The following is a 12016-nucleotide window of genomic DNA, read 5'->3' on the forward strand; positions in this document are numbered from 1 at the left end:
TCTTTCTTTCTTTCTTTCTTGTACCAGAGATCAAACTCAGGACTTTGCACTTGTGAGGCAGGTGGTAGCACCACTGAGTTAAATCCCCACCTCTGCTGTGTATACTTTTAGTGTATCTTTTAATCTCCTGGATATCTGTTTGAATATGTTTCATGGATTCCATTTCTTTTCTATGCTGGGTGTTTATGGATTCCATCATGTTTCTGAGCTCCCCTATTTTTTAATTTGTATCTTTCACTCTGTTCACCATTTCTGTAGTTATCTCAGAAATTATTTCTGCTTTGATTTTTTTTCTAGAGACTCATTCATCTGCTTCGTTACTTCTGCTGTTACCACTTCAAAGAGTCCAGGTAGGTGGCTTTTGGATTATTTTACTTTGTTGTCCCCAGGGTTTGTCTTTGGGATCTGAAAGTCTGTGGGGGATTGCATCTTGTTTAAGTGTCTTCTCATTTTCTATTTTTCTTTTAAAGTTTGGTTCCTGAGTTGATGCTTGGAAATTGCTTATGGTGAGTTGCTGTGTGTGTGTGTGTGTGTGTGTGTGTGTGTGTGTGTGTGTGTGTGTGTGTGCATGCGCTGGGGATCAAACTCAGGGCCTTGCACTTGTGAGGCCGGTGGTGGAACCACTGAGCTAAATCCCCAGCTGGCGAGTAGCTTTATTTTCAGTATTCAGAAACTTTAGGAAATGACTACTTATCAGAAGCATCTTTCAGGTGTAGCTAGCTTTTGAATTTTGAGTCTGTTGCAGGAGCCTATCTCTTCAATTTATTGGGGTTGAGTAGTTTCTGCCTACTTGGCCCAATTGCCACTTCTTTGGTACTAGCCTATAGGGTTTTGTTGTTGTTGTTGTTTAAGACCCTTGGGCAAACTCAGTCTTAGTATACCAGGAGAAACAACTGACTAGCACCATCATGTTACCTTGGCTTAGGTAGTACAATCAACAATAACAATATCATCAAATACAGTCTAGAAAATGACAAACTGTAGCCCTTAATATGGCTTTATTTTTAACCCTTGGGGAGAAGATTTAAAGGGGGTTAAGGAATAAAATAAAAACAGAAATAGAAAAGAGGGAAAATATAGGCAAAAATAGAAGCAAGGCTGGAGGGCAAACTAGGAAACTGGTGAAGAAGACAGGTGGGAAGAGAAAAGGAAAAAATAAAAATAAGAGCAGAACAGAACAAGAAAAAACTAAAAACTATTTAATCAAGAAAAGACTAAAAAAACAAGAACTAGAAAGGAAGAAAAATGAAAAAAATTAGAAAAATATTTTTAAAAACTCTAAACATACAATTCAAATTGTGTTTCTGCAGTCACTGTTAGGTTATATGAGCAAACAGAGTCCAGAGCCAAAATGATCAATCCAGGAAAGCTAGCTGCAGCTTCACGGTGGTGTAGTGGACAATCCCAGCCAGCCTGCCTTTTTAGTTCCTCTGAAGTTCAGGTTAGTTTCTGGCTATGCAGCTGGAACTGGATTCTTTGAGCCTTCAACAGTCTGTGTGTCTTCTGCCAGCTTGAACTCCACTCTCTGACCTCCTGCTTACTTGAATTTAGCACCTGCACTGAGGCATTAGATGAAGTCTGCCCACAGCTGTTCCAATTTCAAGCTCAGTGAGCCCCTCTCCAAGATGGCTACCAGCCAGTCATCCTCTACTGAGTGAGATCTGAATCTGGATAGCTCACTAGCTGCTGCAGTCTGATTCATTCACCGCTCTGTTTCACTGGTGCCTTTCTTCGTGGAGGCCTCTGGGGCTGGACCATCAGTAGTAATTGTGCATCTGCAGTTTTGGCCTGCCACTCCCTCCAGGAGAGTCTGGGCTCTGGGAGCGAACATTGCTTGGTGCCTCCCTCCTCTTCATTAAATTCTCTCTTCATTCTCCCTGCAGACTTCAATTCTGGCCTCAGATTCTACCTGGGTCCCTGGGACCCACTTCCCTCTCTTTCTCCTCCTTGAGATGCTATATTCCAGTGTAAGAACACCAAATCTCTGGAGAAGTTCTCTGGACTTACAACTCTGCCATCTTTCTATAAGTCCAAAGAGAAAGCATTTTATAACTATCTGATGCTTTATTCTTTTTAGTTTGTTTTACTTAGAAGTATGAGTTTATCGCTAACCTAACCCATTAATTTATGATAGTCCTCTAATGAGGTTTTGATATACATAAAGAATATATATAATATATAATATATAAATACATATTATATTGCTATACTTTTTGCTTTAATTAAACGATGCCTACATTTTAAAATTTGAGAAATCACTTGAAGTCTAATTTGCTGGAATATGGTAAGAAAACATTTACTTTTCTATTGCTGCAGTTTTCAGAAATAGGAGCATATTTCTGAATTGCCATCTTTCTTAAAGCAATGAATTTCCTAAGAAAACTCATTTCTCTGTGGTAGTTCTTACTCACTGATACATAACATAATGCCTTAATGACTTAATTGGATTGTTAGGTAGTATTTAAGTGATTCACATATGATGTGGAGACAAAGCCTCTTCTTTATGAACTGCTCAACATGAATCATATTCTGTGCTATATTTTAAGACAACAAGAAAGAATAAAGCAACAACTACAAAAGCAGATGGGACAAATATTTTAGAAGCTGTTTGGGTACCTATAAGCTTTGTAGAACCACCTGGCTAAAAAAGCGAAAGAATGTTCATTATGGTGGTTTTATATGGCAGCATTGCTGAGAAAAGTTTCATTCTGAAAATAATGACCCTGAACAGGTAAGCTGTTTCCTCCTCTTGTATATGACGGTTGGGTGCCTTCCTTTTTTTTTTTTTTTTTTTCCATTTTGGCTGCATTACTTTTTAAATGTAAGTTTAAAAGTGTAACAGCTAGGGTGTGTATTTTTCACACCATTTAAGAACATTATTTGATCTCTCAAAGGCTCTTTTTTTCTAACTCTAATTTAGCAGCAAAATTAAGATATAAGTTTTCAGAGGGCATTAGTACTTAGGATCTACATTGAGGCAAAGCTATTTATGATTCAATCTGTGGAACTAAAAATCTAATGTAAATTCAATAAGATTTTGAAGAGTTGTATACTACTTTTATCTTATGTTTTTCAGTGAGATATTATTTATTCATAGGACATATAGCTATTGATCTCAAATTTGGTTTCACATTAAAAACATCTAGAGAGTTTAAAGACTCCCAGTGGTCATACACCCTGGCAAATTATTTCAGATTTTTCAAGAAAGGGTGAAACCCCATCACTTCTAAGGATAATTTCAATGTGCAACCCAAATTCTGAGATAGTAAGTATTGTAATAAAGAAAATATGCCTTACTAGAAGCAAAGAAAATTATATAGGATGTATAGAAAGAGACAAAGGGACAGGTCACCAGCAAAAGGGAAGTGGTCCAAGGGAACTAGATGAGGGATAAGGAGGAAGGGAAGAAGAAATAAGAAGAACAGAGGTGTGCCAAGTACATAAACCTAACAGCTCCAATTGATGTAAACACTGTATGCCATAACATGAGCTAAGACAAATAATACAAAGGAGTATTAAAAAGGGGACAGGAACTGTGGAGGAGGTGCAGAGAAAGGGAAGGGAAAAAGAAACACACTATAATATGTGCAGGTAATCACTCCCAAGATTATTGTAAACTATGAATTTCAAACATGTAATAAAAAAATTAAAAGAAGATATGCCTTAAATAAATTAATTTTCCTTATAAAATGTTTTATTGTGAAGTTCAGGCTCCAATTTTATTACAAGGAAAGGTGAAGTGGTATTTTTAGTAATTATTACATTTACTCCCACTCATTTATTCATTCAACAGCACTTACTGACTTCTAATATATCCCACATTGGTCCTTTATAATCTTAAATTGTGGAACATATATTTTGGAGGGAAAACATCTTGATCTTTCCTTTTGATTTTGTAGGAATTTAAACCCCAAAATATCTCTTTATTGAGCAAAGCAATAATGTTGTAACAGTTGGGGTTCAGAATAAGCTGAGGATAATTTCGTCAACTAGAGACTTTGGGTGGTGACACTTTTCTAATAAACAGGATTTCTGGAATCAATGAAATTCAGAAATATCATCATAGAACTGTTATGTTGAGTGGAAATAGTTATCTTGATGTCTATAGAAATCTTTGCTTCTTGGATTTTTATTTTGGAAAACACAGTATGAACAATGTATGTAAATTTGTGTTCATTACTAACCCTGGTCGCTGAAACCAAGCCATGACACAGAAATGTCAGTGGAGCTGTCATCTATGACAACTTCCCTTAGGACTTCTAAGAACTTGTAACAGGCATTCAATCCTCATTTTTAAAAAAATCCCATGAGGAATATGTTAGCATTATCCCCTTTTTGAAAACTGAGTTATAGAGATTAAGGAGAATTCTCAAGGTCATCTAACTAGGGGTACGGGGTGCGAACAGTAAAACCAGGTGGTGTACTTCTGAACTAGGACTTAAACCAAGGCAGTTGCTTTCAAAGGTCAACTTCTAATTGGCCAAAGTGTATCCAAGGAGCAGCAGTAGCAGAGACATCCCTGTGAGTTTGGTAGATATCCAGAATTCTGGATTCCATCACAGACCTACTCATCAAATCTACATTTTTTGTAAGATTCATACACAATTTGTGTATACACTTAAGTCTAAGAAGCAGTTCTCTAAATCCTTGTTTTATACTGCCTCTCAGATATGATACACTCAGTTTCATGATTTCTTATGAAAGGACAGATATGATGAGTGTATATGTTGTGGGTAGATACTGGTCACAGTGAGGTCCTCGGTCAAGAGCACAGAAATGAGGCATGTTAGATCATTCTATAAAACTACAGTTCTGAGTTAGCTTTCTATTACTGTGACAAAAAATACCTGTGATAAATAACTTAAAAGGAAGAAAGATTCCTTTTGGCTCATGGCTTCACAGGTTTCAGTCCGTGGTCAGCTGGCTCCTTGTTTCTGGGCCTGTGGTGAAGAAGTGCATTGTGGTGGAAGGGGAGGGTACAGCAAAGACATTTGCCTTATCATGGTCAGAAGGGGGGGGTCAGGGAGGGAGAGAGAGAGAGAGAGGGAGGGGGAAAGAGAACAATTTAGATATACATAATGATCACTTTCATCATATGGAATTTGTCTCTGTACATGATACATCTTGATTCTTATTTTTCCCATTCCCTTAAATCCCTCTTCCCCTCCTTATTTACAAATGCTTCCCCCCCATTTTATCTTTCTTTTCTTGATTTTTTTCTTTTCTCATCCTTCCTTTTCCCCTCTTGCCCTCCCTAGAGTCCTTTCCCTTTCCCATGTGAACATTTTCTTCCTATTTCACAATTTCTATTATATATTTTGGTCCTTATTTACATTTTCAGTTTCTTATACCAGAGAAAGAATGTGATATTTACACATGTATGTCTGATTTTTTTCATTTAAGAGTATGGTCTCAAGGTGCATTCATTTACCTATAAATGTCTCGAGTTTATCCTTCTTTATGGCTGAGTAGTACTCCATTGTAGAAAAAATACATCTTCTTTGTTCATCAGTTGAAGAGTATTTGGGGGGTTCCCAAGATTTAGCTATTACAAATTTTGCTGTTATAAATATGGTTGTGCTTATATCACTATGGAATGATGTTTTTAATTCTTTTGGAAAGATACCAAGAAGGGGGATAGCTGAGTATAATGGAACCTCAAGTTCTAGTTTTTGGAGGAGTCTCTACATTAATTTTCCCAATGGTTGTACCAGTTTACACTCCTACTAGCAGTGGAAAGTGGTTCCTTTTTCTCCACAGCCCCACCAGTGTTTGGTTGATTTCTGGATAATAGCCACTCTTTCTAGAGTGAGATGGAATCTCAGTGCTTTTTTAATTTGCATCTCTCAAATGACCAGTTGTAGGAGACATTCCTGCCAAGTACTAATGGGCTATGAGTGGCATGTGCTTCTTGTCTTCCATAATTTGGCTCTATTGTTTTATATCAGGAGTTATACTGAAGATCTACATAACTCAAATGGGCATGTCAGATGGTGGACTGGGCCAGTTATAGCCCCTCCCTCAATGGCTACCACGGAAACCTAGGTCCTGGTATGTGAAGTGCCAGGGCTCTGCTGAGTTACATGCTGCTAAGGTCAGCCTGACCTCAATTAAATCCTTTTCCTCCTGAATTATGGTTTCTCACTGATCCAATGGGTTCCAGGCTAATTGCACCCAGTCCCAGTACTGGTTTGTTCTGTCCAAGTAAGATAAATAGTACTTACTCCTTAACAGCCCTACCTGGTGCCATCATGCCAGGTGTTTGGCACTTTTTCACTAGATACCTTCAAATCATAACCTGCTCTCTATTCCTTCCCATGATTGTATTCAATAAATGCTGGATATGCTTGTGGCCCTTTGTCATTGCTACCATCAGTAGCACTAACCAGGATCCAAGACTCAGCTTCTCCACTCTGTCTCATTTCTGTGTATTCTTGATTTTACTTTGTGCTGTAGTGGCTCACTGGTCAGGATGAAGCTAGTGGTCCTGGTAATGCCCCATCCCCTTCCCCACTCTCTACAGCCAGTGATGTTGAACATTTAAAATATATATTTATGTGTTGTTTGTACCTCTTAATCTGAGAAGTGTGTATTCATCTCAGATACCCATTTTTGGATTGGGTCTTTAAATTTGGACGGTTTGATTTTTTTTCAATTCTTTATATAGTCTAGATATTAGACTCTTGTCTCAGGAACAGCTAGCAAAATTTTTTCCCACTGTGTTGATTGTCTCTTCACTCTGTTGATGATTTCTTTCGTTGCATGCATGTGTTTTTTAAAACACAAAGGGCCCCTAAGTGATTCCTATGAAGAGGTAAGTTTGAGAACGTTGCTTTGAGTTAACCTTTACAATCAATAAATAATGAAGACACAAAGTCACTATACTTGAAAAACTATTATTTTGATTGAACGTACCATATTATCAAGTCTAAAGAAATAAGAGTCTATCAAAAGGAGGTTTATTAGCCAAAGAAGCATTGAAAAAGAGTTTCTGAGAGACTAAAGATGGCAGAGCTCAAGGCCACATAGTAGTGCTGAGGATAAAAGTTTCCAGAGGATGATCAAGGGTATGTTTTGAACAAGGGTCCTACTGTGGAGATGGATGCTTCAGGCTTGATGAGCCTGATGACATTAAACATTGGAATCATGTGATTAACTCAACTTGCCCTGAGTCTCAGCAAGCAACCTTTTAATGAAAGCTTGGGTTCCTATGTAGTATGCCTGGAGAGAAAATTTGTTGGCTGGGAGTTGGGAATACTTATGGTAAATCTGTAACCTGACACACAAATTTATCTATCTGTGTTCTGAAATTGAATGTGAGTCCACTCACACATATCAGATATATCCTTCCTATAAATCTGTGACTCTGAGGTTGAGAAGTGAAGATAGGCTGGAAAAAGTCATTGCTGATATGCTTGGAGGAGAGACTGGCCTAAATAGACCTGCCATAGCTTCTTTCCTTTTCTATTTCTGCTTATTTATCTCTCTAATTGCTATGCCTTTGCCCTGTAGTTCAAGACATTTACTGTTGGTGGGTAGGGGTGGGGTGGATAATGGAGGAGGAAGTTAGGAGATTCAAAAATTTCCAGAAGGAATTTGGAGGTAAAGAGCAAAGTAAAATCACATTTATAACAAATAGGAGTAGGAAACAAGACAGTAATTCTGAAGTCCAGGGCACTGTTTTAAAGATGCTTTTACTAAGCTGGCCATGGTGGCACACACCTGTAAACCCAGCACTTTGGAAGATGAGGCAGGAAGGTCACTGTGAGTTCAAGACCAGCCTGGGCTATAGTGAATTCCAGGTCAGTCTCAACTATATAGTGAGACCAAGTCTCAAAAAAAAAAAAATAGTTTTACTAAATTTATTTGATCTTCTTCCCTCTTCCTCTTGTATTGAACTAATAATTTAGGCTAGAAAACTAGCAGTTGATTTCAAGATCACAGAGTACTCTTCAAACATAAAGAAATATACTTGCATCTTAATATTTGCTGTTCAGTTGCAAAAAAGGAGATAATATATCAAAAAGTTCTCTCTTAGTGCAAGAAAAAGAGTTCAATCCCCACTACCCACCCCAAAAAAGTGTTCTCTTTTGAAAGAATTTAAAGACAGGAGAAAAAGATAAAGAAAGTAAGAGGAGCAAGGAGTGAATACAGTAGTAATTTTCTGTTTTGGGGGATTTGACATGAAAGTACAGTATGTTGTCCATGTTTATTAAGAATTTGTTAAATAATCTGTGTGGAAGTTAAGCTTCTGTAAAGTACTCTAGGGCAAGCCACATCAAAATAGACCACACATGATAGTTCAGGAAAAGTGGCACTGGATTTCAGCTTAGCCACCTTCAATTGAATGTGTTATGGTTACAAATTGGAGAGTAGTGATCTATCATTGTATCCATTCTGGAAGAATTAGGTAAAGATAAAATGCTCAACAGCAAGAGGAATTAGCCAGGAAGCATGACTAGTCTCTGAACAACAAAGAGAACAGGTCATGAATTATATCAGCCCATGCTTCTGCCACTAATCTTGATAAGGAAAATAGTACCCAGGGAGCAAGAGACATTGTCCACCCCAGAGATGAACAGAGGAAAAGGACCATATGCTTGGAAAATGTGACCCTTGTCTGCCCCCTCTAGAACAGGTAAGATCCCTCTTCTTATGTATCTGATAATTGCCTTTAGCTGCCATCTATTTCGTTGCTTCTCTTTCCCACATGCCCTTGAAGTCAGCTGCATACTTCACTTCCACTTTCTACTGTCCCCTTTTTTATTGAACTCATTCCTGAGGATTTCTTTTCATTATTTCACAAAAACTTCTCTTGTCAAGGTCACTTGTGAGTATGTCAAGCCCAATGGTCAATTTTTAGTCTTTATTAAAATCCAACAAGCAGCTGCCTAAACAAGGTCAGCCACTCCCATCCTTTTAGGAGTAATTTCTTTCTTGGCTTACATTTTATACATTATTTATGGATGTTCCTTCTCAACCTCAAATGTACTCCCCCTTTGTGCTGTCTTTGGATTGTTTCTGTGCTCTAGCCACGTGGATCTCCCTAAATAATTACATACAGACTTATGCCTTTTATTTCCATCTATTTGCCAATCCCTTTAAATATTTTTTCTCTAGCAGGGACCTTTCCAAAACTCCAGACACATAGATTATAGCTTACTCAACATTTTATTGAGAATGTCTGATAGTCACCTCGAACTTAATGTACCTTAAACTCAGCCCTTGACCCTCTCTCCCAAAACTGTTTTTTTCCTGTCCAGTTTCCTTATTACCCAATAAATGACAATTCCATCTCTTCAGTTCCTCAGGTCAAAGCCCTTACATTCATTTTTAAAAATTAATGCATATTAGTTATACTTGCAAGTGGTTTTCATTTTGGCATATTCATACATGCACGTAATGTACTTGGATCATTCCTCACTGCAATTGTTTATCTCCCCTGATCCCTTCCCTCTTCTCTAATAGTCTCCCTTCTACTTTTATGCCTCTCCTTCTTGTCTTGTAGTTTCTTTGTATGAGAGAAAAGATACAATGTTTGTGTTTCGGAGTCTTATTTCACTTAACATAATGTTCTGCAAGTGACATGATTTCATTCTTCTTTATGGCTGAATGATATTCCATTGTGTATATAGACCACATTTTCTTCATCCATTCATCTGTTGAAGGGAACCTACGCTGCTTCTATAGCTTGGCTATTGTGAATTGTGTCCCATTAAACCTGGATATGCTAGTATACAGTACGTTGACTTAAATTATTTTGGGAATATATCAAGCTCACACAAATGGTAGTTGTATTTTTAGATTTTTTAAATGAGTTTATCGGTACATTTTAGGTATACAGTGCAGTTACATTCATTATTGGGATCTTGTACCTTTACATGACAGGTCTTGGTTCTCATTTTTTCCCCTTGTCCCTGCCCTCCTTTCACCCCTTCTTCCCCTCCCTGTTTACAAACATTTTATTTCCATTTTTTCATTTTCTCATATTTTTTTCAAACCTCCATAATCATTTCCATATTGGCTGTACTAATTGACATTCCTACCAACAGTTCCTTCCCCCAGCATCCTTGCCAGCATTTATTTATATGCTTTTGTATTCCTGAAAATAGACATCCCGACGGGGCAAGATGGAATCTCAATGTAACTTTAATTTGCATTTCCTAATGTTTAAAGATGTTGAATATTTTTTCCATATACTTATTAGCTATTTACACTTCTTTTTTTTTCAGCTTTAATTGAGTTTATTGGTACATTTTAGGGATACAGTACAGTTACATTCGTTGTTGGGATCTTGTACCTCTACATGAATATTTACACTTCTTTTAAGAAATGTTTGTACAATTTATTTGCTCATTAGTAATTAGGTTGTTTTTGTGTGTGGTTTTTTAAAAAGTTCTTTGTATATTCTAGATATTAGTGCTTTCACAGAAGTTTAGCTAGCAAAGATTTTCTCCTATTTTATAAGTTGTCTCTTCACCCTGTTGATTATTTTATTTGCTGTGCAGAAGCTTTTTAATGTAACTTAGATTCATTCTTGACTCCCTTTTTCTTATGCACTAAGTTCCATCAGCTTCATCTTCAAAATATACTAAGAATCCATTTCTTACCATGTCTACAGCTACTACCTCCTTCTCCTACACTAGTTTTCTAGATTGCACTAATTTCTTCAGGTCCCTACTCTCTGTTTTCCATTGCTGCCTCAGTGTTTCTTCAGGTCTGGCTAGATTCTGTGGTTTAAAAGCTCAAGGAGAATTAGTCTATCTTCTATCTGTTTGTGCTGTTTCTTTGCATTTTACTTTATTAAATATGCAAACTCTTTCTATGTTATCAACAAGATGGCAACTGAGAACCCTAGATTCATCCCTACCAATTTAGCAATCTCAGAAGAAGGAATATCTCTCCTGAAATTTGAGTACTGATTCAGGCATGATTAACTAATTTTGCTGGAGTCATGTGTCAATCTGTGAACTATTCAAAGTAGTCAAGGGAAATAAGGTGCTTTGGCCATCCTGGGTCAGATGCCTACTCCAGTTGCTGGGAAAGGAAGAAGCCACTATAATTGACAGTCTCATTTAGAAAACCTGGAACAAGACCAACTGTACCACAGAAACAAGTAAAGAGAAGCTAGGAAAGAAATTAAGGCCACTAAAAATGTAGTTATCGTAATTTAGTACACTGTATTAGTTGCTTTAAGTCACTTATTTAACCCCATTTCACAATCTAAGGGCAATAATATTTTATAATGTTAATGTAAATTTCAAATGAGTTTTAAAATTTTATTAGTACATGTGTGTGTAGTACATAATGTTTACATTCCTTGTGAAAGGTTGATACATGTACATAACACATCTTTATTTCTCTTTTTCATCCCCTTTCCCTTCTGTCCTTCCACCTTCTACCCATCTCCTGATCCCCTGTCTTCCTTTGTAGATATGTGCAGCACATGTTTATATTTCTTCTGTGGAGTTGGTACATGTATGGAACACATCCCGATTCTTTTATTCATCCCCTGTCCTTCCCCTCTCTTCTCTCTTCCTCCATCTTGTCACCTGTTTCCCCTTTGAGAAAGATTTACCTCTCTACTTCCTATTATCTGTCTTTTAGCTATCTCTTTATTTTTACTTTAGGTTTCTCATATAAGAGAAACCATGTGATATTTACACTTGTGTGTCTGATTGATTTCAGTTAATATGGATGCACCTTGAGATTCATTGATTTTGTACATGTAAAAGTTTTTTTGCAAAAATGAAGTTACATATCTTGTTATATAAATGTAAGCTATTATTAAGTCTAGACTAGCCAATCATTGCCTGATAAAGTATGGAGAGATACAAAAAAATGAGCTTGTATAATTTATAACAACAGTGGAGATGTGGACAGAAGTCAACAAAAGAGGCTTCACAACTTCTATTCAACATATTACTGGAAGTTCTAGCCAAAGCAATTAGGCAAGAGCTATAAATAAAAGGCATTCAAATGAGAAAAAAAGTAAAATGATCTCTGCTTAAAATAT

Source organism: Fukomys damarensis, unplaced genomic scaffold (genome assembly GCF_012274545.1).
Source record: "Fukomys damarensis isolate Sample0158 unplaced genomic scaffold, DMR_v1.0_HiC HiC_scaffold_16, whole genome shotgun sequence".
Classification (NCBI taxonomy): Eukaryota; Metazoa; Chordata; class Mammalia; order Rodentia; family Bathyergidae; genus Fukomys; species Fukomys damarensis.